At 36.2% G+C, this 25,206-nt stretch overlaps 1 long non-coding RNA gene across 1 annotated transcript in view; it reads left to right on the top strand.

The window, feature by feature from the left end:
* The window catches only part of LOC106041637 (uncharacterized), a 77,358-nt gene extending 52,414 nt beyond the window's left edge, over nucleotides 1–24,944 (top strand). Inside the window, exons 3-4 of the long non-coding RNA XR_001210568.3 lie at nucleotides 16,657–16,753; nucleotides 22,639–24,944. This is a non-coding gene — a long non-coding RNA (uncharacterized lncRNA). The remainder of the gene's footprint in view (nucleotides 1–16,656; nucleotides 16,754–22,638) is intronic.
* The last annotated feature ends 262 nt before the right edge of the window (nucleotides 24,945–25,206 follow it).

Below are 25,206 nucleotides of genomic sequence, written 5' to 3' on the forward strand. Positions count from 1 at the left end.
AGTGAAAACAAGGAACACCAATAAAGAATTCTAATCAGGAATGAAACACCTAAAAGTGTATTGAAACAGTGTTCTGCAGTGCTTCGAATAATCCCAGGCTGTTTTAACTTGTGCAACTGCTACTTACAAGACAAATAACATGAGCCGACGCCAACCAGTCTCATGTTTTCATTAGGATAAGCCATTATTATAAAGTGCTTCAGATGTATTGAGCGACAGTGAACTTTCTGCTTTCAGACATGGTGGTACAGTACTTAGTCTTACCATGAGTCCAAGAACCCAGGTTTAAACTTTGCCTTGCTTTTGTGCAGTAGACCTTCCACTGAGTTACGGATGAGTGCCATCTTATTGAGGTTCGGTCTAAGTGTTGCTGCCTACTTTTTAGTGCATGTCAACGGCTGGTTGAATGGGAATGCTTTAAATAGTATAGAATGATTGGCAACCTAGAATTGGACTGACCTTGACTTCTTCTCCAGGTTTCTAAAGCATCCACTTTAGGATAAAGTTCCTACCACTTTAAACCCTAATGTTTCAGCAACCTCAGTTGAAATTTACCATTCTCTGGTTTATCATGGACTTAACTAACAACTCAGCAACACTTTTACCTTCATAAACTCCAGTAGCTGAATATACAAATGAGTTTCATCATCAGGAATAGAAGTCCTTACTATTTCTTTAAGTTGTTCGTAGATCAGTGAAGAAACTAAGAGAAAGCATTGCTTTAGTCAGTGAGTAACCAGGTATTTATCATGAATTTAGAATGGTGAGTCTAATGGAATGTGGAAATGGAAGAACTGTAAGGAACATGTCTGGAATCTGTATGGGGTCTGGATGACAAAACTGTGTAAAAATGGTTATTGCCAGTCCTACTGAAATTAAGGTCAATGGCTGAAGGATGGGTGCAGAAAATGGGGAGAGGGAGAGAACAGGTGAACAATTTAGAATTATACAAATCATTAGTGATTTGTATAACTAAAGGTGTCATGGGGAACCACAGAAGAAGGAAGAAGTCCCTAGCCATATGTTCAGGATCATGTAAGACTGATGGAATTAAAAGAAAAAGGCATATATATAAGACAGGTCAGCTTTGACTTGTTCTTGAGATGGAAGCAGTGTTACGCTCCAAGATCAAATGCATGCACCTCTCTTGCCTAAAGTGAACCTTCTGAATAAATGTAATTAATTCATTCCAGGGAAAGAGTTATAGCAATGTAAATGTTGAAATAATGAGATAAAATGAGTTTTGGATAATATTTTTATTTTCAGTTTTCAGTCATTTTCTGTATATAAAAATATAGATATATACAGGTACCAAAACCTTCTGAAGATGTCAAGTGGAAGTTAGGTTTTAAGTTGTTCCTTCCTTCTTCCCTTCCTCACGTCCTTCCCCATCCTCCATTCCTCATGCTTTCTACTTTCCTCTCTTTCTCTTTTCCTCTCTTTTTCACTCTTTTCCTCTTTACTTTTCACTATAGGCTCATAGTGCAGAGTTTTTTGAACAGCATGGCAACATATCATCAAATATATCATCATATATCAACATATATCAATATATGCAATATATTGCATATATCAATATATGCAATATATCAACATATCATCAGCAAGCTCGCAGAAGGTTCTCAGGTCATTCTCCAAACCTGCCCAATGAAACCAACTAGTTCCTGTGCACTACTTGCTGACAGTAGCTGATTCTTTGTTGATAAAGAAGGGTCAAAATATGTAATCAGATTTGTGCTATTCTTTCCCATGATCAAAAGGAGGAGGTTCCCTCTTCCCTCATTTGAAATCTTTGCTGAAGTACACAGTCAGCAAACCTCTCTGCTAAGTGCCTCTGCAATTGTTATAGGTTTGCAGATTTTTTTCTTCCCCTCCTCTCTTCTCCTCTGCTACGACAGATAAAAACTGAAACTGTTGGTTCCTATCAAAGTGCACCCAGGAACTAAGCTAAAAGGAAGAATCTCTCTCTGCATAATTCCAGCAATGATGAATTAAGGCCGAAAATGCCTTTTTGTATTTCAAACAACATTCATAGTCCATGCTTAAAATCGAGATTAGCTCCATCAAGAAGCAGTAAATTCAGCAATAAGATTTAATCTCTGTGGCACTCAAAAGACAAGATTCAATTATATTCTGTGATCTTAATTGAATTACACCCTCCCCCCCAAAAGTAATGACATTATTTTATATTTTCCCCAAGCCCAGCTTACTCAGATTGAAAAGAATTAAATAAACCATGGTTTGAGAAAAAATGTTTGTTTTTGCTGCCTAATAATTCACAGCTTTGAGGAGAACTAATAAACTAATATCCTTCTAATAGTAAAAGACTAATATCTATCTCTGGAAACACTTTTTTTTTTTTTTTGACCCATCTGGTTTGTCAGAAAAGTCTCCTACCTCTGATATTTATACAATATCATGCAAATGTCAAAATCTGAATGTCATCTTCAAAGACCCTTTTATGTCAGGCAACCCCTTTATAGGGAAAAAATAAACAATTTTATGTATGCATGCTTGATGCCAGTCCAATTAATAAAAGCCTTTTTTGCTATGCTTGGCTACAAGCAAGTTTCTCTTTTGAAAATGAACAGAGGGAGAATGAGATAAAAGGTCTGTATTGTTTCCTTGCAAATTTTACAGTTTCATTTTTAATTTGTGTTTGGATGTGAGGATCTTGGTGCAGATGGTGTGATAGTCCACAGTATGTTCTGAGAACCTGAAATGATAACAAAGATATGCAAATTGAGAGGGTGCTTTGGATGAAAGCCAGGATATCCAATTTCACAATAGCTGAAAACAAATTGATGTGCCCAGCAAACTACTCAGAGTAGCACTAGGAAATGTAACAGTGCCAAAACAAATTATATTAATGACCTGAGCAGTTTGTTGAATTCTATTGGCTAGCTTAATGTTGGTTACATTTGTCTGTGTTGGCACTTCATTTACTGCACAAAAAGTTTTGTTAATGAAAAAAAAATAATAATGAAAAATCAGTTGGTAATTGTAAAATAAAGTTATAATTATTTTTACATCTTAGAAATGTCAAATATATTTCATGTGAAACAAATTGAAAAAGTAGATACTCTTGAAATTCAGAAATCAGAGTCGAAATTATTTCTACGAGGAAACAGAAATATCAGTGTCTCTGGCTCAGCATTACATTTAATACTAACAAAACAATGAAAAAATTTCTGTTATTAAATACAGAAACCTAGTAAGAAATGTTTCCAAAGAAAATATTTAGGTGTAAAGCCACTGTCTAGAATAATTATGACACATTAATATTATTCACATTTTTGCCAGTATTAAAAAGAGAGCCTGAGCTGTTGGTTGTCATTACTGTCTTCCCTTCCTCCTTCCCTTAACTGAAGAATTCTCATCTTCAAGTGAATCACTTTAAACAGACTTAAAAAAAATTGTTTCTTGCTTAAACTATGTTTAAATGGATGAGAAAAAAAGTCTGCCAAGAATACTTGTAGTTTGACTATCCCTTAACAGTTCATATATTTTACATGAATAGCTTCTTTCTGTTTAGAATGAGAAAATCAAAGGCACTTTCAGTTTTCATAAAATCATACTAGCAATGCACTGAATTGAATGCACCTTCACATATTTCAGCAGTCCATACTGAATAACATACTTTGAATTATGCAGATCCATAATTCGAGTCTTGCTAAAGCCTGGTTTTGGATTTGATTCTAAACACATGAAAAACTTTTATTTACTAATAATATACATAAATTGGGCCTAGCAGAGGAAAAAATAAACTAAGATTTGATCTTGCTATCTCTACAGTCAATAGGCTACCTCCACAGCTAGCATAAGAATAACAGTTTCAATGGAGAGATACCAGTCTACTTCACTTAGACACTGGTGAACTGCATATTTTATTTTAATTTCTAGCAACATCACTAGTCTTTTGTTTATCTAAAAAACTCTGAGGCCATTTTATAAAATACTAAATCAAAGTAAAAACAGCAGCAGCTGCACCAACTCTTCCCCCTTTCCCTTCCCATTGCATACAAGTATAACTTAAAAGTGTTATAAATTGGTGCCATCTATTAAAATGAGAAGCAGTTTCTTATTGCTTGCAACTTTATTTTAATGTCACAAGAACGAAAACAAATACTGGCAGGGAATTCATCAAATGTTCAGTACCAAGACAATGTTTCTCAACTCTTAAATGTCACCTATTATATATACACATGTCCTAATGCCACAAAACTGTTCTTGTGAAAAGCACTTACATCCATAGTTTGTAACTTTGCTGATTTTACCCTTACCTGTACATAATCTGTTACTAAAAAGTAGGTAGTTTGAGACATGACATAAAAAATGGCAGTTATTGCCATTTCCTAGATAAACATAAAAATGATCAGGGAAAAAAATAAAAAAGCTTGGTACAAGATTGATTTCTGATATTTTGATTCAGGCTTTTTCCTCAAAACTTGTATACAGAAGAATCCTTCTGATGAATTGTGTGAACTGTGAATCTGCCTTGTGGGCAGAGAGCAAATTCTTGGTACGACCTGCAACGCTGCTCCTGCACTTGACTTGAGACTGGGGGTATTTGCTATGGGACAAAACTGATGTGGAGATGTAATAATTCAAAGAGAAGTGAAGTGGGTTTGGCAAAGAGAGCTGAGAAAGAGGCAGAAGGGTATGTCAAATTCTTGTTGGTCCTGGGGTACTTGCCCAGTTATATAGCTCCTGGATCCATGCTATTGTTGAGCCTTTAGCTGAAGCCGATAGTCACAGGGTAGATGCCTTGTTATAAGAATAGGCAACATTTTTAGCAGACTTAATCATAGAATCACAGAATCATAGAATATCCGGAAGGGACCCATAAGGATCATCAAGTCCAACTCCTGGCACTGCACAGGTCTGCCCAAAAGTTTAGACCATGTGACTAAGTGCACAGTCCAATCTCTTCTTAACAGACAGGCTTGGTGCAGTGACTACTTCACTGGGGAGCCTCTTCCAGTGTGCAACCACCCTCTCAGTGAAGAACCTCTTCCTGATGTCAAGCCTAAACTTCCCCTGCCTCATCTTAACACCATTCCCGTGGGTCCTATCATTGGTGATAACGGAGAATAGGTCACCTGCCTCTCCACTCCCCCTCACGAGGAAGTTGTAGACTGCGATGAGGTCCCCCCTCAGCTTCCTCTTCTCCAGGCTGAATAGGCCAAGTGACCCCAGCCGCTCCTCAAATGTCTTCCCCTCTAGACCCTTCACCTTCTTCGTCGCCCTCCTCTGGACACTCTCCAACAGTTTAATGTCCTTTTTGTACTGTGGTGCCCAGAACTGCACACAGTACTCGAGGTGAGGCCGCACCAGTGCAGAGTAGAGCGGGACAATCACTTCCCTCAACCAAATAGCGATGCCGTGCTTGATGCACCCCAGGATACAGTTGGCCCTCCTGGCTTCCAGGGCATACTGCTGGCTCATATTCAACTTGCTGTCAACCACAACCCCCAGATCCCTCTCTGCGGGGCTGCTCTCCAGCATCTCGTCGCCCAGTCTGTACGTATAGCCAGGGTTGCCCCGTCCCATGTGCAGGACCCAGCACTTGCTTTTGTTAAACTTCATGTGGTTGGTGATCGCCCAGCTGTCCAACTTCATGGCTTCACATCTCCCAGACTTCACATCTCTCGGACTTCATGACTTCTTCCTCAGAAAAGAAACCCCATCCCTGTGGCAGGTTATCAATCACATGCATCTTCCCAAAAAAGTGTGGGAATGACCCCCATCTGTTCCTTAAGCCTTCTCTGCTTATGATAGCAGGATGAGATGACCTGGCTCTGTGTTTTTTAACTCATTCAACATTCAGAGTGATTCACTGAGTGAACATGGAAGACTTTGCAAGGTGGGATAAAGTGTGTTTTTTGTTGTTGTTGTTTGATTGATCGTTTGATTTTTTGTTTGTTTTTACTTGGTGGCATATCTTGCATGAAAATTTCAAAGTTTCCCCACAGCCAGTTGGATAGGGAGATGATAATGCAAGTCAGCCTGGGAAGTGCCTGCAGATTTACAAAACTGATCTGATGGAAAACAGATTTTTTTTTGAAAAACAAATATACAAACAAACAAAAACCAAAACACCTCAAGAAATATACAGAGATTCCATTTATAATGAATTTATTTATTTCAGGACACATTTTCATTTTTTTCCCCCTTATCACACCAAGAAAGTGTGTTGGTTGTACCTTTGCAAAGGAAGAAGTAGAGTGAAAGGAATGGAGAGGGAAGAAACCTATGGAGTTTTATATTGTTCACCGCTTTTAATGTAAATCCTTTAGTTTTTGATAGCAGTGTTGTGCAGCCCCGAAGGGTAAATCCACCTCTCGCTTCCAGGAGTGCAGGGGTTGCATGGCAGTGGAACCAGCACAGTGAACCCTGCTGCCCCACTGCACAGCCTGCTTCACCACGGTGCACTGGACCTGCAGGCACTGACTGGAGGTCTGTGAGACCTCCCCATGCAGCATGTTACACCACAGTGCTACTGGGACCTGCCCCTGTTGCAGACTGCACATCCAAGGGCAGGTCCCATCACAGTGGAGCAATGCCTGCCTTCATGGGCATGAGATCAGGTCAAAGAGCGACAGTCTCAGCTGGGACAATCTCTGCTTTGCACTGTGTGTGTGTGTGTGTGTGCAAAACCAAAGCTTTCAAGTGGGAAAGGGGGAACAACTCCCTTTCTCACAAAAAATGTTTAGTGCCTCTTTTTAGCTGAGTGCTCCCAAGCCTGAGGTGCCTGTTCCAAACTTTCTCTTTTCCCAATGACTTCATTCCTGTGTTACTCCCACACTCTCCTTAGTAGGTGCGCAGCACCGTGCCATTTGTAAGTTGCATACAATGTGTCTGAGAGTAGAAGTTTAGCTTTTTTAATTAGGCACAGTGCTCTTTTACCCCCCCTCCTTTTTTTTTTTTTTTTTTTTTTTTTGTGATAGCAAGATGAAGGTGTAACTGTGAACTTGACTCACATTTGTCAAAGGAAATAATAATAATAATACAATCCTCACAAAGCAATTAATAGCTTTTATTAACTGATGTATCTATGTAATAGCAAAATATAGGTTTCAGATGAGCCCAGAAAATGACCCTTGGTAAGAAGCTAGCTAAAAGGAATACCTTAGAGCTGTCCATCAGTTGCACAGACGCACACAAATCCTGAGCAGCGAGGCAATGTACTCTCTGTCTTCATGCATAATACATACAAAATAGGTGAAGTGGTATGTAAAGTGAATTTTAATTGGTTATAATTGTCATTTCATTTAGTAAAGTATTGTCTGGAGACCAGGATATCAATTAGCACTCTATGGACTCTGTTACTTATGAAAATATGCATATATAGAGATGATGTGCTCTAGCAGCAGATATACTTTAATTAAGAAAGTGGTACAGTAAATTAAAGACCTTTAAAGTATTAATTAATTGGTGTATAGATCAGTTCTGAGCAACAACTTGGTAAAGTTAAAATCACTGTGTCTGATTTAAATGAGATAAGAAATGCATATTCTGTGTTGTTACTAGCCTTTTAAAGGTGTTTGCTGCCAGAACCATGTTAGCTTAAAGGTGAAACACGTCTATTCTTTATACAGTGCTAAAGTTTTATCTCAGGTTGGAGCTGTTTAAAGTTATCATTTGTTCTTACTAAAATATCAACCAAAAGTGTTTTGTCATGAGCCTTTTTTTATATATGTCCTTCATATTCCTTGGTGTTAATAAACATCCCAGCATTAATAAGGTATAGCAAAATGATTGATGTATTCCATTTTAATATTAAATTGTTGGTTACCAAGGCAGTTCTTTTTTTTTTTTTTTCCTTCTTCTCCTTTTCCATGAGGGATGAAGAGGGACCTGTCCTTTTTTAGCTGCTTGCTCTGAATGACTTTTTATACCCAATATATTGAGAAAAGAGGATGAATGTCACCTCTCTTCTCTTCCTCCTCCTGCCGATGCATACTCCTTCATTTGATTGACAGCTACTAATAACCTTCCTGCCCTAAGTGCCATGGAGACACTTTATTAGGACAAACAGCCAAGGAAATCTAGGAATGAAGCCAAGCCTGCAGTGAGTTATTATCGGGCTTGTATTTATCTCAGCTTTGTAATTTTTTTCAGTGATATGCAAATCCTGAAATAGATCTTCTTCTGTTGAAGGACAGGTCCCTCTGTTAATTGATCCACTGAGATTCAGCCTAACCTCTTTTAGCTATCAGCCAGGGAAACAGGCTACATAAAAGAGTCTCAGTGCTGTATACAGTTCACATAAATTCACTGTGCATTCTACAAGGAAAACTTCTGCACAGAAAATGCATTTTAGTTCCTGAACATATTTTACATATCAGTGTTATCTGCATAACAGATCAAACTGATTTGTTTATTTGTTTATTAGATATGTATGAGGGTGCACTCTTATAATCAAATGTGATTTCAGATGGAGCTTTCTTTCTTTCTGGAATGATACACCACAAACATGTATTGTAAAAACACATTAAATGAAATTCAGACATAATGAAAATGCATGTGTTCAAAATCACCTTTTTTTTTCTTTAAAAAAAAAAAGATACATTAGAGAAACATTTTATTACTGCACAATTTGACTGTTTGGGAATTAACAACACAGGTGCATCTCCACAATGCCTTGAGATTCTGCAAACATTTCTTGTTTCTTTGTGGGGATTTGCAGCAAACAGGTAACATTGTTTCAAATAGATCTTTTAATAGCATATTAATAACAGCAGCAGGATAGATTTACCTCTGTTTGTCTTTCTCTATGGATAGGTCCATTTAACAAGCAAATTATTTGACAGAGAACAGAATTTGCAACAAAGGGAAACACTAATAATAGTAATCATAACAATAATAGTAATGTCAAAGAGTCCCGAATGAAAAGGGATCATCATAAAATTGGTTATTATTTTTTTCATTTACCTAGCAACTCTCATCCATAAGAAACCCAAAGATCTAGATCTTCATCAACCCCTGGTAGAGTAACACCAGTACAACTATCTTTGAGACAAGGAATACAGCCCTGAGAAGGGGCAAATTTGGAGCTGGGTTCCAGCTCTGCTGAAGAGTGAATAGGGATCAGTAATGCTCATAAATGGACCAGCTTTCATTTTGACACCTCATCTAAGACACAGCAACATGAAGAAGTAAAGGGGAAATCTATTACAAAATCTTTTTCAGTTTCTCAACCTGAGAGACAGAGTGATGTGCAGTAATGAGGTGTGAGGCATGAAAGTCTGTGTTCTAATCCTATTTCTGCCCACCAAATTGTCATGGCCTTGAGCAAGTCATTTTACTTCTACTGTTTTAAAATGAGGATGATAAGCCTTACAAGGTCCAGTCTATGATTCTTACTCAGTAAGTGTTTGTAAAGTGCTTCCAATATATGAAATACTCATGCAGGTATAAATAATTTTTATGAGCACAACCATAGTACCTGGAGTGGGGAGTTCCTGAAGATTTGTTAGTGTTGATAAGGTTACAAGAGAATCTGTATTGTGACTTAGATCAGAACCCGGACTTCTCCAAACAATGAAAATGATAATTTCCACATACAAATTTCATTTCTTTTCCTATTTCTCCAGTAAGGTAATGTGAGAACCAGACAGGAATTTCTTATCATTTTAAGTGTAGCTGAGATCTAGAATCAATATTCAATTACAGCACTCTTGGACATGCTTGAGTCCTGTTGATTTTAGTGGTGTTATGACCCATATTTATAGCTGATGTATTTTGGGCTGACAGGGACAGAGCACACTGAATATGACAACTGAAAATTTGAACTTTTAAATTACTAGGCTGTTCAGGGGGGTTCATGTGCATCTTCAGCTGTTCTTCAGTGTGCTGTTGAAAGTCTAGCTTTTCTGAATGACAACATTTAGAGATGGATTTTACAAGTTGTGTTAACCTTGACTCAAATCCTTTATTCTTCCCATATGTCCTTAAATAATTTTCTATTAATTATTGTGTAGAAGGCAATTCATCAGACAAAGGTACATTTTGCAAAGCTCAGGTGTGTGCAGGTCATATCTTTGTTGGTGCAATGGCAGCTGTAGATAAAATGTTTGTTTTACATTATATAACACAACCGTACATGAATATGGTACTACAGCTTGAATGTTGATAAATAATGGCTTGTGCAGATGATTACTAAATTGACATTACAGGATTCTACTCCTTTGAATTTTTCTGGTTAAGGAGGACATTCCTGTGTAATGAAGACATTAAATTGAAAAAATAAATTTTCACTCAGTCTTCTTCAGAAGTCTTCTTCTTCTACAAAACAAGGAATTAATTCCAATTTTATTCTCTGGGAAATGTGATTCATATATGGAATCCTTGAGAGAGAGAGTAGGGATTATTCCTATTTTTGGTATTTGCTTAGTTGCAAACTAGACAGGTTAATCTGTGATAGTTTTAAGGACAGAGAGTATACACATATACGTATGTTTATGTCTGTATCTAAAGTATGTATCTAAAATTACCTTCTGTGTATACGCACATATACATATATATATACACATACACATTTGGGCTACAGACTGTATTCATTACCTTATTGAAATGTTAAATGGGAATCTATATTCAGCCTTTATTAGCAAGGTGATTTTTTTTTTTTTTAACAGTTGGCAAGTCTTTTTTGACTTCTCTAGGATCACAGTTAAGCCAGTGTTAAGTGTTTTAGAAACACCTTCGTAAATAATGAATAAGTGAAAGAATATTATGATAAAGCAATGTTAACTTTAGAAACATACAGATAAATAAGTCATGATAATTTTTGTTTATCGGGTTAATTACAGGGTATAAATATATAGAAAAGTTTTAGAAGAGATTAACATTTGAGAAATCACTTTTTCTAGAAGCGAAAAACATCAGTTTATTTCAGCTGACATGTAGATAACTGGACAGGGTTACATCAAAATGCTGAGTTGGCCTAGAAGAGAAAATATTTTTATTGGTGTTGATTTCAAACCTAAGGCAATGCCAATGAAAACAGCAGTGCATTTTAATCTGACCAAAGCAAAATACAGTGTTATTATTATTATTATTATTATAGAAACTGTCTTTTATTTCATATCTACACACAGTAATTTAAGAACAAGGAATCTGTCAGAAAAAGAAAAAAAAAAGGAAAAGGAAAAGGAAAAGGAAAAGGAAAAGGAAAAAAGGAAAAGGAAAAGGGAAAGGGAAAAGGAAAGGGAAAGGGAAAGGGAAAGGGAAAGGGAAAGGGAAAGGAAAAGGAAAAGGGAAAGGAAAAGGAAAAGGAAAAGGAAAAGGAAAAGGAAAAGGAAAAGGAAAAGGAAAAGGAAAAGGAAAAGGAAAAGGAAAAGGAAAAAGTCTCTTTTAAAACTGAGGACATCAGAATAAGGCTAGTCAGCTTTCCTCAGTGGACAAAGTGAGAAGGAAATGTTATATTCCTTAAAATATGAGCAAATAAAGGTTTCTCAAAGTCAAGCCAATACAGCAGGTGACAGAGAGCACATAGCCTACAGGCACGTCTACAGGCTATTCCAGTTTTCCTCACACATGCTGTTAAAAGGATGTTTTATCCTGAGGCAAAATTATGCTGAAAGAGTTAAAAACCATTTTAGAACATCAGATGTCATGTCACAATGCTTCAGAAACACTGCTGAAACGTTGCAATGCATATAATGCTTTTTCTTCACTTCATTTATCTTACCTAAGAAATCACACTTAAGCCTGATCCAAAGTCTTGTTCAGTCCTCAGTAGTTTATATATTTTTTTTTTTAGCATTGACATCAATAAGTTTTTGACTAAAGCAAACAATTTTAGTGTCCCAAACTAACAAACATTAAAAATATTATTATAATGGCCTTCCAGATTAGCAATAGCTTTGGCCAGTCACTTAGCAGATAAAAATTGGCATTAGTCCATTGAAATCAATGGTGCTACACTGATTTACATCATCAGAGATGTCGTTAAAAGATACTATAAAAATAAAAAATAAGGAAGCTAAACCTAAAAATAAAGAACACAAGCTAAAATTAAAATAGCCAGCATTTTTCTAAGATCTAAAAAATATTAAAAAGCACAGATTCTCTTGTTCTAAACCAGCAGGTAACTAGCAAACATTAACTGATGACAGTGCTAAAATAAGAAATTGAACGAGAAATCTTGTTTATGTCAGGATAGTATGACCCAAGACCTTTTTCTGCCCTTTGAGATCATCTTTGTATAAGCAGTCAAGAGTCTTGCTGAAAGAGCTATGAGGAAGCAGGCTAGCGTTACAGACCAACTAGTACCTCTCACAAATAGGCTAGAACGAGTTTTGGCTCTACAATACAGGTCTGTCAAGGGGAAAAGAAAATAAGACAGACTCTGCACATACATTTTACAATATTGTGCAAGCTGGCAAGAAATAAAGCAGTGTTCTCACTGCCTGGGCGTGGGAGCAGGTTAAGAGGACATTGTTCTTGCAAGAACAAGGCAAAGCCAAGCACTGCCATATTTCATCTGTGAGTGCACAGACATACAGCATCCATTGTAACACACAGTGGTCAACCCAGGCTTTTTGTTCAGGAAAATTTACCTATTTGTTATCTCAACTTTTACCAGACAGAGCTTTTAGCCTAACAAGGAGCAGGAAGGAGGACCTATCCTAGCTTTTTAATGTGTACATCTGGCCTATTATGTAGCTGTTAACTGGAGTGAAACCATCATGTACATTTAATATAAACAGCTTATTGTGCCACATAATAATATTTGATTTTTTTTTTTAACAGTCTGAGTGCTTTCAAGCAGGCCCTTTCCTCAAAACTTTTTCTCCAATATTAACAACTCTTTTAGCTTGTACAGTCCCCAAGAGTATCTCTTTCATATGTTATATATCTAGTTTATTTCAAGCTTTTTTTTCATGTTACACAGCAACCTTAAATTGCTTTCTCATCTGCTGCTGCAGCCATCTTGTCCATCTCAGTAGCCAGAAATAACATAAAGTGAAGTACAACTGTGTCTCTACAGAAAAGCAAGAATGCCTCTGGCTAATCTGACATGTTCCATGTTGGATCATCCCAGCTATCATATACCAAAACTGTCAGAAATTGCAGTAAGACCCAAACATATACAGCTTCTCCTATGCTAGACCCCCTGCCAAGCCATGATTGTTGTCATGAATTGGATGAGATATATTAGAGAGGAAGGGTTGTTGGGTTTTGTTACAAATAATATATCTGTCAGTGAAGTGAAAAGCATGCCACATCCCAAAAGGCGATATGTGACACGGTTTTCACCTCACTAGGAGGTACTGAGAAATAAACAAACTACATATTTCAAATGACTCATCTTCCTCTCACAAACTGCCTAAGCAATTTCATTTCTATTGTTTTCCACAAGTTGTTCCAATCAACAAAGAAATTGTATTTTATTCTGATCATTAAATGAAATGCGTTATGTTGTGTAGTTCTCACCTCTGAAAAGGAGGGATGAATAAAAATTGATATAAATGAATATGACTTCCATCATTAATGGTGTCTACAATGGAGTCCAAGCCTACAGCTGAGCACTGTGCATCTTCATGAGGAACCAGGAACCACCACTAGCAGCAGAAATGTCTTTCAGTCTTCTGGCAGGAAAATCGTGCTGTCCCAAGCACCACACCTGTCAACTGCTTCCTCATAAATGTGTAGATAGAACCCTCCTTAGCACACATTGAATACTCTGCTATTGCTGTTGTTATTGTTCAATGTAAAGCAATTTAGTTAACTTGAGTGTCGTTAGGTATTTTGTTAATTCTCCCCCAAAATATTCTAAATATTCTATACAACTGTATCCATAATTAAATCATCTAGATTTCACTTGAGAGGAACAAAAACATGTGGCTTATTTTTAAACACTTCCTGAAATGAAAATGCTTGCTTTGGATAGACAAATATGATTCGTAAGGTGCAGTAGCTCAGTTCTGATCCTTAGTTTGTATCCCCTGTTTGGTAACTGTTTTGCTGTTTTCTGCAGCATATTAATTCTGAAAGTGATATACTGCTTTAGAGTCAAAGGAAGTTATAAAATGGGCCAAAAACATAGATTCTCAATAATGACTCCATAATAAATGTTTCACACTGGATTCCATTTTAAGTATCATATTCGCTCTTATGGTTTTGCACAGGAACAAATTTCATGATTACTGTCAAGGTACAAGGAGAAAAGTTTCTGGCACGTGTGCAGGTCATTCATCAAATCATACTCAAGATATAGAGGATTACGAAGCTACCAGTGTTCTGGGCTGCTAAAGCTCTGAATAATGATTGGAAAGGATTTTATTTTATTTTTTTAAATGATTTTCAGAAAAGATTTTTTGAAAACTTTTATCCTACGGGTGTCTATTCCTAAATAATGACTTTGATCAGATAGCCACACAAACTTGTTGAACAAGCTTGTGATGTGGGACATTCATTTAGTTGAATGCTCTAGGGGTTCACATTCACCTTCATCTCTTTAAGCACAATGAAAAGAATTAGGAACACAGAAAGTGTAATTCATCTAATCCCAAAATAGACATCTACAATAAATCAGATGACTCACCAAAACCATCAATAATCTGTGTAGCCAAATCAATTCAATGGGAATGTATGCCCTAAATAAGTAATAGGTGAGACCAACTGCTGAGTCAGAGCCAACCTCAGTGTACATAAGGATGAAGAACTACCATGCCCAGGGTAGGGGGCTTTCCTCAACTCAGTGGTAGTTGGTCTACAGTATAAGTAATCATTTTTGCATTTTTCTCCTTTCACTCTCCTGAAATTTCTATGCATCTGCACCTCAAATATCTCATGATCACTTATAGCCATACATCCTCAGTACAAGTACCAGGGCACCTTGTACATGGTTAGGAACTTCCAGCAGGCAGATAATAAAGTGTAAGAAAATAAAGCACATATGAGGAGGTACAAAGAGTCTCCTTGAGGTCAGTTTTTACTAGAAACTTTGGAGTTACCAAAGTTATGTCTTTCACTGCCATTCTTACGCCCACAGGCTAGGAAATATCTGGTAACAGTCTTGAAAACAGCTGACTGTATAGTGATGATCTCAGTATTTAAAACATCAGTTTCAATTTAATGAGTGCCCATTTTCTGTATTTATAACTAGAAAATATTTAACAATGTCTTTTTTTCAACCAGAGTGAAATAAATCTGAGGGAACTGGGATTGTTCAGTCTGGAAAAGAGGAGGCTCAGGGGCGACCTTATCGCACTCTACAGGTACCTTAAAGGAGGCTGTAGTGAGGTGGGGTTTGGTCTATTGCCAGGAGTAGTACTTGATGATCCTTATGGGTCCCTTCCAACTCAGGATATTCTATGATTCTATGATTCTATTCTCCCACGTGCCTGGTGACAGGACGAGGGGGAATGGGCTAAAGTTGCACCAGGGGAGGTTTAGGTTGGATATTAGGAAGAACTTCCTTACTGAAAGGGTTGTTAGGCATTGGAATAGGCTGCCCAGGGAAGTGGTTGAGTCACCATCCCTGGAGGTCTTTAAAAGACGTTTAGATTTAGAGCTTAGTGATATGGTTTAGTGGAGGACTAGTTAGTGTTAGGTCAGAGGTTGGACTAGATGATCTTGGAGGTCTCTTCCAACCTAGCTGATTCTGTGATTCTGTGAAATCTCCCTATCATGGGCATATACAAGTTATGCATTTCATGTAGGATTCATATGTCCTAATATCTAAAGAGTATGCAGCCTTAACGTGTAGTAACTGTGTTCTTCCATCTATCAGTGGAGGGGGGAGACTAAGGTACTTTCACTGCTTGATTTTTTTTTAATCTTAGAAACCTACATCCGAATGGGGTGAACTGTCTTCATGTCATTGGCAGCAAAACAGACTCAAATACTCACTTCAGTTGGTGTCTGGTACTGGCCACAAATCAAAAGCCAGTGTCAGAGAAGATGAATACCACACTGTAAGCAACCTCCCAGGTACCCAAATAAAATAGAATTCTCAAAGAAAAAAAATATTTTTTCCCTGTAGCTATTTTCTCATTAAAAATAAAATACCATGGAATGACTTTTTTTTTTTTTTAATTATTTCACTGTGCTCAAACCTGCTCATTTCCATTAAAATGTAACCCTGAATAAGGTTATTAATAACCCATCTTAGTAGTAGTTGAAAAAGTTAGTATAACCTAATCACCTCAAGTTTCAGAAAGACCCATTGGTCATTGCAATTTTTTCTTAATTCTCAATTTTCATGCTTTCCTCGTTTGTACCATTTTCACATTTTATTTCTTCATTTACAGCCCTTTTCTCGTTTGCATTTTCTCTCTTCCATGCAACAGAGAAGTTTCTCATTTACAAGCTGACACCTGTGGTTTTGAATAGCACCTTATAATATAAGTTATATGAATGAGATGTGCTGCATGATTTTTCAGTGTACCTTACACAATAATTGACCTCACATAGATTATCAGTTATTCATGGCCCCTTGCCTTGAAAAGGATCCTAAACAGCCAATCACAATTTAAGGGCATATTATCCTGCCTTAAACACATTTATTCACAGTACCTTTCACAAGTTATTGGCCATTTTCTTTCCTAGAATTAAGGATTATTGAAGCTTGCGCAACGAGAACTTTGTTCTTCATAACTCATCCTTTTACTTGCTTATGCAATGAACCATTATAATTTGCAGATAGTTGCTTCAGAGGACTTACGACTTCACTGGCTGTACAAAGACGAGGACAAAGACAAGTCAAGAGGAAGGAAAACATTTACAACATAATGAGAAGGTAAATCAACTTACATTTGCTGCAAATAGGTTGATGGAAAATATCACTAATGTTCCCTTTTAGCTGTGAAGATGGGGTTTTTCTACCAGTCCTTTTTCAGTTATAATACGGTAATATGGGGTCAAAGAACCCAGGAATTTTCTGCCTAATTTCTGAGGTTTAGACCAATGTTTAAAGTTAAAAAAAAAAAAAAAAAAGGTAAGGAGGGGACTTCATGAGCTCTACCTAGAGCTGTGGGGTGGGGTCCACCTCTAGAAACTCATTTTTGGGGTTGAAAATTTTCCTGGACCCTCTGCTAAGGTAGCTGGATTTATGTTTATCACTGTTTTACAAGTAAATATATCTATCTATGTATGTATCCAGGGTGGCAAATGAAGTGTGAACTGAAGACTGAAGGATTACACTCTAGAAAAGGTCCCTACCTGGTCAAAAATTGTGTTAGTTCTGCCATCAGAACATATCAGAGAATTCTCAGCTAACAAAAGTATAAGGAATTACAGTTCACATCAATATGTTCATGAGTTAACACTCTGTGAGCTTATTTCTTTTAATCCATTTACTCCCTCGTGTTTGCAGTCTTCCTTTCTGGCCTTTTGTAGAGTGCTTTGAGATCTGTAAAAGGAAAGAAACAAGAACTGTTAATTATTATCATTACTGTTGAACTGATGGAAGATTGCAATAAGATTCAGCAGTGGTTGAATCAAAGCTTGAATTACTGAATATACTTTTTTACTCTCTTTCAGTTTATACGAGGTATCTATATGCATACATAAACAATGCCACTAAGAGGAAGGAATGAACCTGAACAAAAATAGTAACTTCTCTTGTTATGCATACCTCATATCCTTGGCTGTTTTTGTTTAAATGACCCTCATGTGGTAGGATAAGAAAGAATAACATATGATTAATTTCTATTCTGAAGCCTTGTTTGAAAGGTGCTTTATTTGCATTAGCATTCATAATTACTTAATGACAAATCAGATATGGTTCATTGCTAGTAAGTGTAGAAACATGTTGTCTGAAGGATGTAGTTTAATTAGTATACTCCTAAAAACACGTCCCTCATGACCATTGGATGTAATCATTATTTTATGTATTTAACTGTGAAATTTATGTTTACTCAGCAGGCTAGAGACCATCTTTTTTTTTTTCCAAAGCTATTTAATGCAATACATTTAGACTTTAAAGGAACCCACAAAATCTCCCCAACAGCAGGTACTAAATAATAATAAAAAAATTAAAACAACTATTATTGCAATGAAACATATATATATATATATATTTAAAAATATAACCAACATAATATTGCATCCATAAAGCATAGCAGGAGGAATAAATATGCGGGGAAGCTCATTTTAATTCCTCAGTTAATAACTTAGACGGAGGAGATACACATTCTCCTAGATCAATGAGACTATTTGGGCATTCTTTTATTGTTGATTAGTGAATCTGAAAATGACCTCATTTCAAGGGCATCGAGTGATTTCTCTTTCTCTTTGCTGGTATACCGCAAGTGAATACTGTGAACGGTTTTTCTACAGAGGCTGCAGTAGAATCTGAGACTGCCCTTTTCTCAACAATACAGAGGATTGTCACAGCAATCAAAAATCATCAGGACTTTGTGAGGGGATCTCTGAAAGTGACACAGTCTCTTTGGTAGTATTCCCAATTAATCCTAAATTTCCCCATGAAAATCGAGTCCTTCTTTGAGCATTTCCAGTGGGCTCTATGAAACCTATTATGAAGTCAGATGTTAATCTGTTTAAGAGAATCAGACACACTTTCAGCTGCAAAGAAACCACAATTAAAAGAAACAAAAGCTTTCCTCCACTCTTCTGTAATACATATTGCTAAAATTTTCGTATTTTTAGGAGACATACCATAAAATATCTAATATACTTTATATTTTATTACTCCTGCTCCTGATTCTTCATCAGCTTCAAGGTAGGACTGATGACTTAGAGATAGGTACATTGGGCACCTGTCAGGACCAGACCCTTAGGTTTTAAGTATTTTAATTAATTAGGGTTTGTCTATATTATTAGGTGCAGACATCTTAAAGGGGTTACAAGTAACTCTACCCTTCTGCCACCCCTGCTTCCCAACTACAGCACTCTCTGCAGTGTAATGATCTTCACCTTTTTATTACTGTTTGCTGGACAGGAATGAGAAGCTTGTGCTTTATACCTGATGATTCCCACACTTACTGATATAACTGTGTACCCCCTGACAAGTTAAGTGATATGAAAAGAGTGATATGTGACACAGCACCTTTCTTTTTAAGATTTTCACTGAGGCTGTGACTGTTCTTTGTATTACAAGGAGTGGTACATGACATTATGTTAAGAAATAAGTTACAAATATGTCCATTAATCTTGGGTGGTAATGAAGAAAACAGTCAACTTTAGAAGCAATTACTATTGCATAAACACCATGGTATATTTTTTATTACTTTGTTCACGATGGTCTGGTTCTGTAAGATTTGCTGAAGGAAGCTGGATGCATTTATCTCCCATTCACAACGCAGGTCTTGCACACATCCCTGTTCTCTTGGAGGACATGGATGTTCTCCATTTGTAGTTTGAACCAAGATATTTTTTTATGTGTTTTCCAATGCCAGCAAACAAGAAAATATGGTAAATTAAAACTAACACAAAGGTCCCTTCCAAACCACAATAATTTAAAAATGCAAAACAGTCATAATCCAAAATAAAATGTTCTTTTTGTTGTTATATTTTTTTTCCTTTGCACTATTCAGGAAATATCTCATCTTTCTATGCCTTTTATTATATGTACCTAAGGTGCTTTGTAGCAAAATGAGTCACCTTATGCAAACCTCCACAAAGAAAAATTTGCAGGGAATGAAATAGCATAATTGTCGGAAGGATATTTTCTTTTATGATGAAAACAGGATTTAATATGCAAGAAAGTGCATTCCTCTAACTTAGAAAAAAATATAATAAAATAAACAAACAAACAAACATACAAAATAGATTGAGTAGCTGAAGCAGGTGTGTGTGGATGAAGACTGTAGCTAGCAATGTATTGAGAGCCTGTTGAAGGGGTGGAGGGCAGGTGGTACGGTTTGGCAAGATTGTTGGGTGTGGGCTGTTAGAAATCTGTATGGGGAATAGTCATGAGGAAGAAAAGAAGTGTTGTTCACACCACAGAGATCTTTTTGAGGCAAAAGATGAATACCATGAAGATTCAGAAAAATATTTTGCCATAAAAAATCAACTTTTTGATTTTATCTCAGTACTTAGGGCATTTTCATATTCGTCCATTCTCAATTATCTTATATATATATATATATATAAATAAAAAGATTAACTTATCCTCTCCTTTTAGGGGAAAAATAAATGAAGAGAACAAATAGAATGGTGCTGAAAGACACTTAATTTTGTGTCTTCCTTCATCTTTGTTTCATCTTCTTTTTCATCCTGAAATGGAGGAGTAGGAATCATCCCACACAACAAGAAGTACATGTTCAAACTAAAATGACTGTACATGTGATATGACTTCAACAAGTCCAAAGTTTTAATGGCAATGCATTGGCTGCTTTGCCATGGAAAATCTCCTGTAGTTAGAACTGCAGGGTGTTGTTGTTATTTAAAGAAAAACAAAACAAAGCAATACAAAACATTTGGTTGAACTTCTCATATGTCACCAACAATGAAGGAAATATTTTAAAGATGACAACCAAAATCAAATTAGTACAATAATGCAGCTTTATGCCACTCATGCATGAATAGTGAAACAGATATTTTTAACAAATAAAAATGGTGAAATCTGTGTTCATATTTTCTTACCTGTCCAGAATTATATTACTGTACTGAATAAAAAATAAATTAAAAAAAATATGAAAGTGAGAACTGTACTTACTACTATAATGAATATGAAATGAAAAACTCCTAAAACAAATTACCAACCAGTGAAGGAATAACACATATTAGAAAGATTTTATCAATATTACTAGATAACTAACTGAAACCACCATACAACTGATAACACATACAAAGGAAACATATGTAATTATATACAGTATTCTTTTTATTTTGGGAAAACATTGAATCCCCTAAATTCAAGTCAGTGGGATTCATCAGACGAGTCTTCTCTAAAAGTGGTCTCCCTGAACATGAAATCATTCACTGACTTCACAGATTTCATTCTCTCTAATCAGCAAAACATGAATGATGGCAAGGACGTCTGTTGTATGAAACACATACGGGTGTTGGTTGCCAGCAGCAGTCTTGCCACTGGTGTGCAATGCCACGAGACTCTGGAACAGAAAGGAATTGAAGACAATCAGCTTATACCAATGCAAAAGCAATTCAAAAGTACAGAGAGAAGAATGATGACATTCTGGGTTAGGTGAATGATCTATCTAGTCTCACCTTTGACAGTGGCCAACAGAAGATTCAACAGGTAAATCACATAAGTGCTCCTAAGTTTTCCAGCATACAGCAACTTGTGGGATAAGAAACTCCCAAGTGAGAGACTGTATCAACAGCTGATATTTAATGGCTCTTCATGTATTTTTCCACCTGAAATTAAATTCCACTGTTTTCCCTATGACATTAATACCTGTTACCTGTAAAAGGTACCAAGTAGTATGACAAATTATATCTATCTGTTTTGGCAACTTCCCAATTTATTTATGTTGTTTCCTGTCCAGTCGTACATCCAGCAATGCCACGCTTCATTGAGTTTAGTGGGACCCAGATGAAATCTAATGGCTTCCAAGACTGCTCATTTAGATCAGGGATTTACATGGAAAGCATCATGATTAGGAGGCCTTTTATAGTTATGCGGTTCCTAGCACAGTGATAGCATCTAACATGAATGACTGCTGCTCATGATTGGATTGTGCTCTGGTGGATAAAAACAGATATCCCTTTACCAACATGTTCTACCTAGTTCCACTGGAAATGCTATTTTTATTAACATAATTGCTTTATCTTTCTTGAAACTTTCCCAAGCTGCCTTCAATTATTATTCAATAATAACATATGGTGGTCAGTTCAACAGGCTAATTATATGATGCAACACCATAAAAAGTATTTCATCTTATCACTTCTGCATTTGTTGCCTTTTTCTTTTACCGAATGCCCTTCATGTCGTACAGTAGAACAGACTATTGAGGGCTACCCACTGCTTTTCTCTGTACCGCTCATTATTATATATGTCATCTCCTATTCTTTTTGCTTCACATTAAATAATCAATCTCTTCAGTTTCTTTTCATATGAACACTCCCTATCCAACTAATATATGTCTTCTGCCCTTTTTTAGACCTTTCTTCTTCTACTGTATCTTTCTAAAATGTGACTGAAACCCAGCAGAGTATTCAACATGAGGATGTAACCTCCATTTATAGAATGACATTATAATAATTCCGTTATTAGTCTCCATCCCCTTCTTAATATAGCCTAACATCTGACAACCTTATCAAAAAGTGAAATGTGAAGCAATTAAATCTACAATATGTAAATCTGAACCTGACAGTTAGGCCTATAAGAAAGATGTTCTATGTACAAAAAATAAAACTCACTCTGAATTAAGGGAACAAACAAAAGATGATACATGGGTAGTGATAAAGAGGATTAATAACAAGAAATGGCTGCAAGACCTTCATCACAAAATCCATGAGCTAAATTCTGCTCTCCATTACAACACCAATGGATACTATGAACATTAGTAACCTACAATTATGTTGTATAAAGGCTGCTGAGTCGCACTGTAATTAACATCCTTTAGGGTGACCACAGTAATTTTAAATGTTATCATTGAATATACAAATGAAAGTGGAAGGTGTTGAATATTCTATAGCAAAGTTAAAGTTGATGTCATTTTTTTATTTTCTTTCTTCGTATTACATTGTGATAAGGAGGCCCTCACAGAAAGATTTCTTCTTCGCAGAAGACATGCAGTCAGCCACAAGTTAAGTATTTTCAAAGCTATTTTTTATAGTCTTTTCTGGATTTACTAAATATTACCATCTATATATTTTGGAATTAAAATAGCAATGAGACATATTGTTATGATTACATAGTACTTCTTGTACTAATTAAATGGGAGACTGTTTTGCCTCTAGTAAAACTAAGGAAAGCTTCAAGGCTGATGTGAAGCTGCTTCTTCCTGCATTGCTCTCTGCTGGGAGGAGTTGCTGGAAGACTCATCACAATGGGCTTAGAGGAGAGACACTGTAGGCCCATCTACACTACCATTCCCTTCCATAGGTATTTTTCATTGTGGAAAAAATACCTCTTGCTAATATGGACACAATGAGTTTCCTTTTCACTTGTTGAATACGTAAGGAAAAACTCATGAGAGTTAACACTGTGAGAGTTAAGAGGTACATCACTGGTACATTACATGGTTGTGGTTCTATGTTCTAGAAAAACGTTTCAGTGGCTGAAAATAAGAAATGTAAATGCCAAAAGCCAAAGGCTGTGGAGAATGAGGGATTTTAATATTTATGTGATGTTTATCTAATTATTTGTACTTCACACAGCAACGTTTAAGCTCCTCAGAAAGGCCCAGTTATCTATGAGTTTCTGACTTACAGTGATGGCATGAATGGTGCTTAAATGGCCAGCACTTATTGTTTGAACTTGTAAAAGTTTAAACTTGTAAAAGGCTTTTTTGCTCACTCTAGTGTTCTTACAAGCATACTGATGCTGGTGATACAACAAAATCTCATAAAAGAAAGAGATAAATATTTATCGGACTAATGTTGCCTAAAGGACAAAAGTCCTCACTGTTTTCACAAAAGTAATATAAGAGACTATTTATTAATTTTCACTTGTCTTCTTTGCATTGTTAGCCCGCCTTTCTATTTCTCTTCTATTTATTTGTACTTTTCCTGTCTCTCTAATGTGAACTTGTGTTTGTCCATGTGTGTGCTTGGAAGTCATTGCTGTGCAGCAGCGAATAACCCATTCCTCAGCTCAGTGCTCTTGGTGTTGGGGACTTTGCTGCTTCACAAACAGCTTGAACCTCAGCCCTTGCACCATGGAGACATGTTTAAAGGCAATTTGAATTGTGTTCTGGGCTTTCCTTGACTTCTTGCTAGCTCTAAGTTTCATCCTATATGTTCACATAAAAGAAAAATTTTCTTCACTTTAAAACATAGCAGCTGGTTAACTGCTTGACAGAGCAAGGTAGCACTGCACAACAAATGAAAAAGTGAATATTTTATTTATTTGAGGTATGAGAGTAATATTTAATTAATTAATTAATTAATTATGGAGACAAAATATACTTTTCCAAGTAGGATTTTGGCATTGACATTGTCTAAAATTTCCCAACTTGTGCGAAGTTCCGTGGGATGTATAATGTCTTCAGATTGTCCTCAAGGCTTCTTTCCTACTATTTTTCCAAACATGGAAGATATTTGGCCAGACTAATGATTAAATTTATTTCCCAGATGGATACAAAATAAGGGTTTTATGCAAGCAAATCCTTAAACATGCACTCAGATTAAGCATGTGAGTAGGTCATTTGAAGTAGGACTTTTCACATGTAACTGTAATTAAAAGATGGAGTTCTAGATTATAGACAGCTCTGCTCCATATTTTTTTCATGTATGCACAAACAAATACATCATGTTATTTTGTACAATTAATAGAAAGAAAAAATTCTAAGTACAAACACAGAAATATTTATATTAAATTTGCTTGAAAATGGATCCTCAGCTTCAAATACAGGAGTATGCCTTATAGCCTTTGAATAAAACTGCTGACATTTTGGATTGATAACTCTTTAAATTAATGACACATTTAAATAAATAGCTAGATTGCTGTGGAAATTCATGTTACTTTTACATTAATAATACCAAATGAATTAGTCGTGATTAATGCTATAAGGAATATCAAATGAATTAATAATGATTGGCCACTTATTGCAAAATGGGCAACACTTTATAATAAGTGGCAAATCATTCTTACTTCCTTCAGTATTTCTTGCAATAATTTTAATCGTGATGAATTTTTTTGGTATTCAGGTGCATATAATAAAAAATTCCATAGGAAGTCCATTGTAATTTAACATAATCTTACTGAAATTATTAATTTAAAGCTTGCCACTAGATTTGGGGCCAGACCCAGAATGAACGTAAGCACTTCATTTATTTATTTATTTGTTTTTTATATCAGGTGCAATATAGCTTTCATGAGATGTACCTTTTAGACATGGATGATGGATGCTGGTGCAGAACTGCGTAGGTGGGTGCAGAACTGGATAGGTGAGTAAAAGATTCAGGCTCAGTGGGTGCACAGATGACTGGGCAGGCCTGTTCATGATAAGCACTTTTTTTTTTTAACATCTTTCAAGAAAGACATCGAGATTCAGATTAAAGCTCACCTAGCTGCAGTACCCTTAGTATTTCTTTTTTGTTTGGTGGTTGGTTGGTTTTGCTTATTTTTGGTTTTGCTTTTATAGAGAAATATAAAAT

Source organism: Anser cygnoides, chromosome 1 (assembly GCF_040182565.1).
Source record: "Anser cygnoides isolate HZ-2024a breed goose chromosome 1, Taihu_goose_T2T_genome, whole genome shotgun sequence".
In the NCBI taxonomy this organism is placed as follows: domain Eukaryota; kingdom Metazoa; phylum Chordata; class Aves; order Anseriformes; family Anatidae; genus Anser; species Anser cygnoides.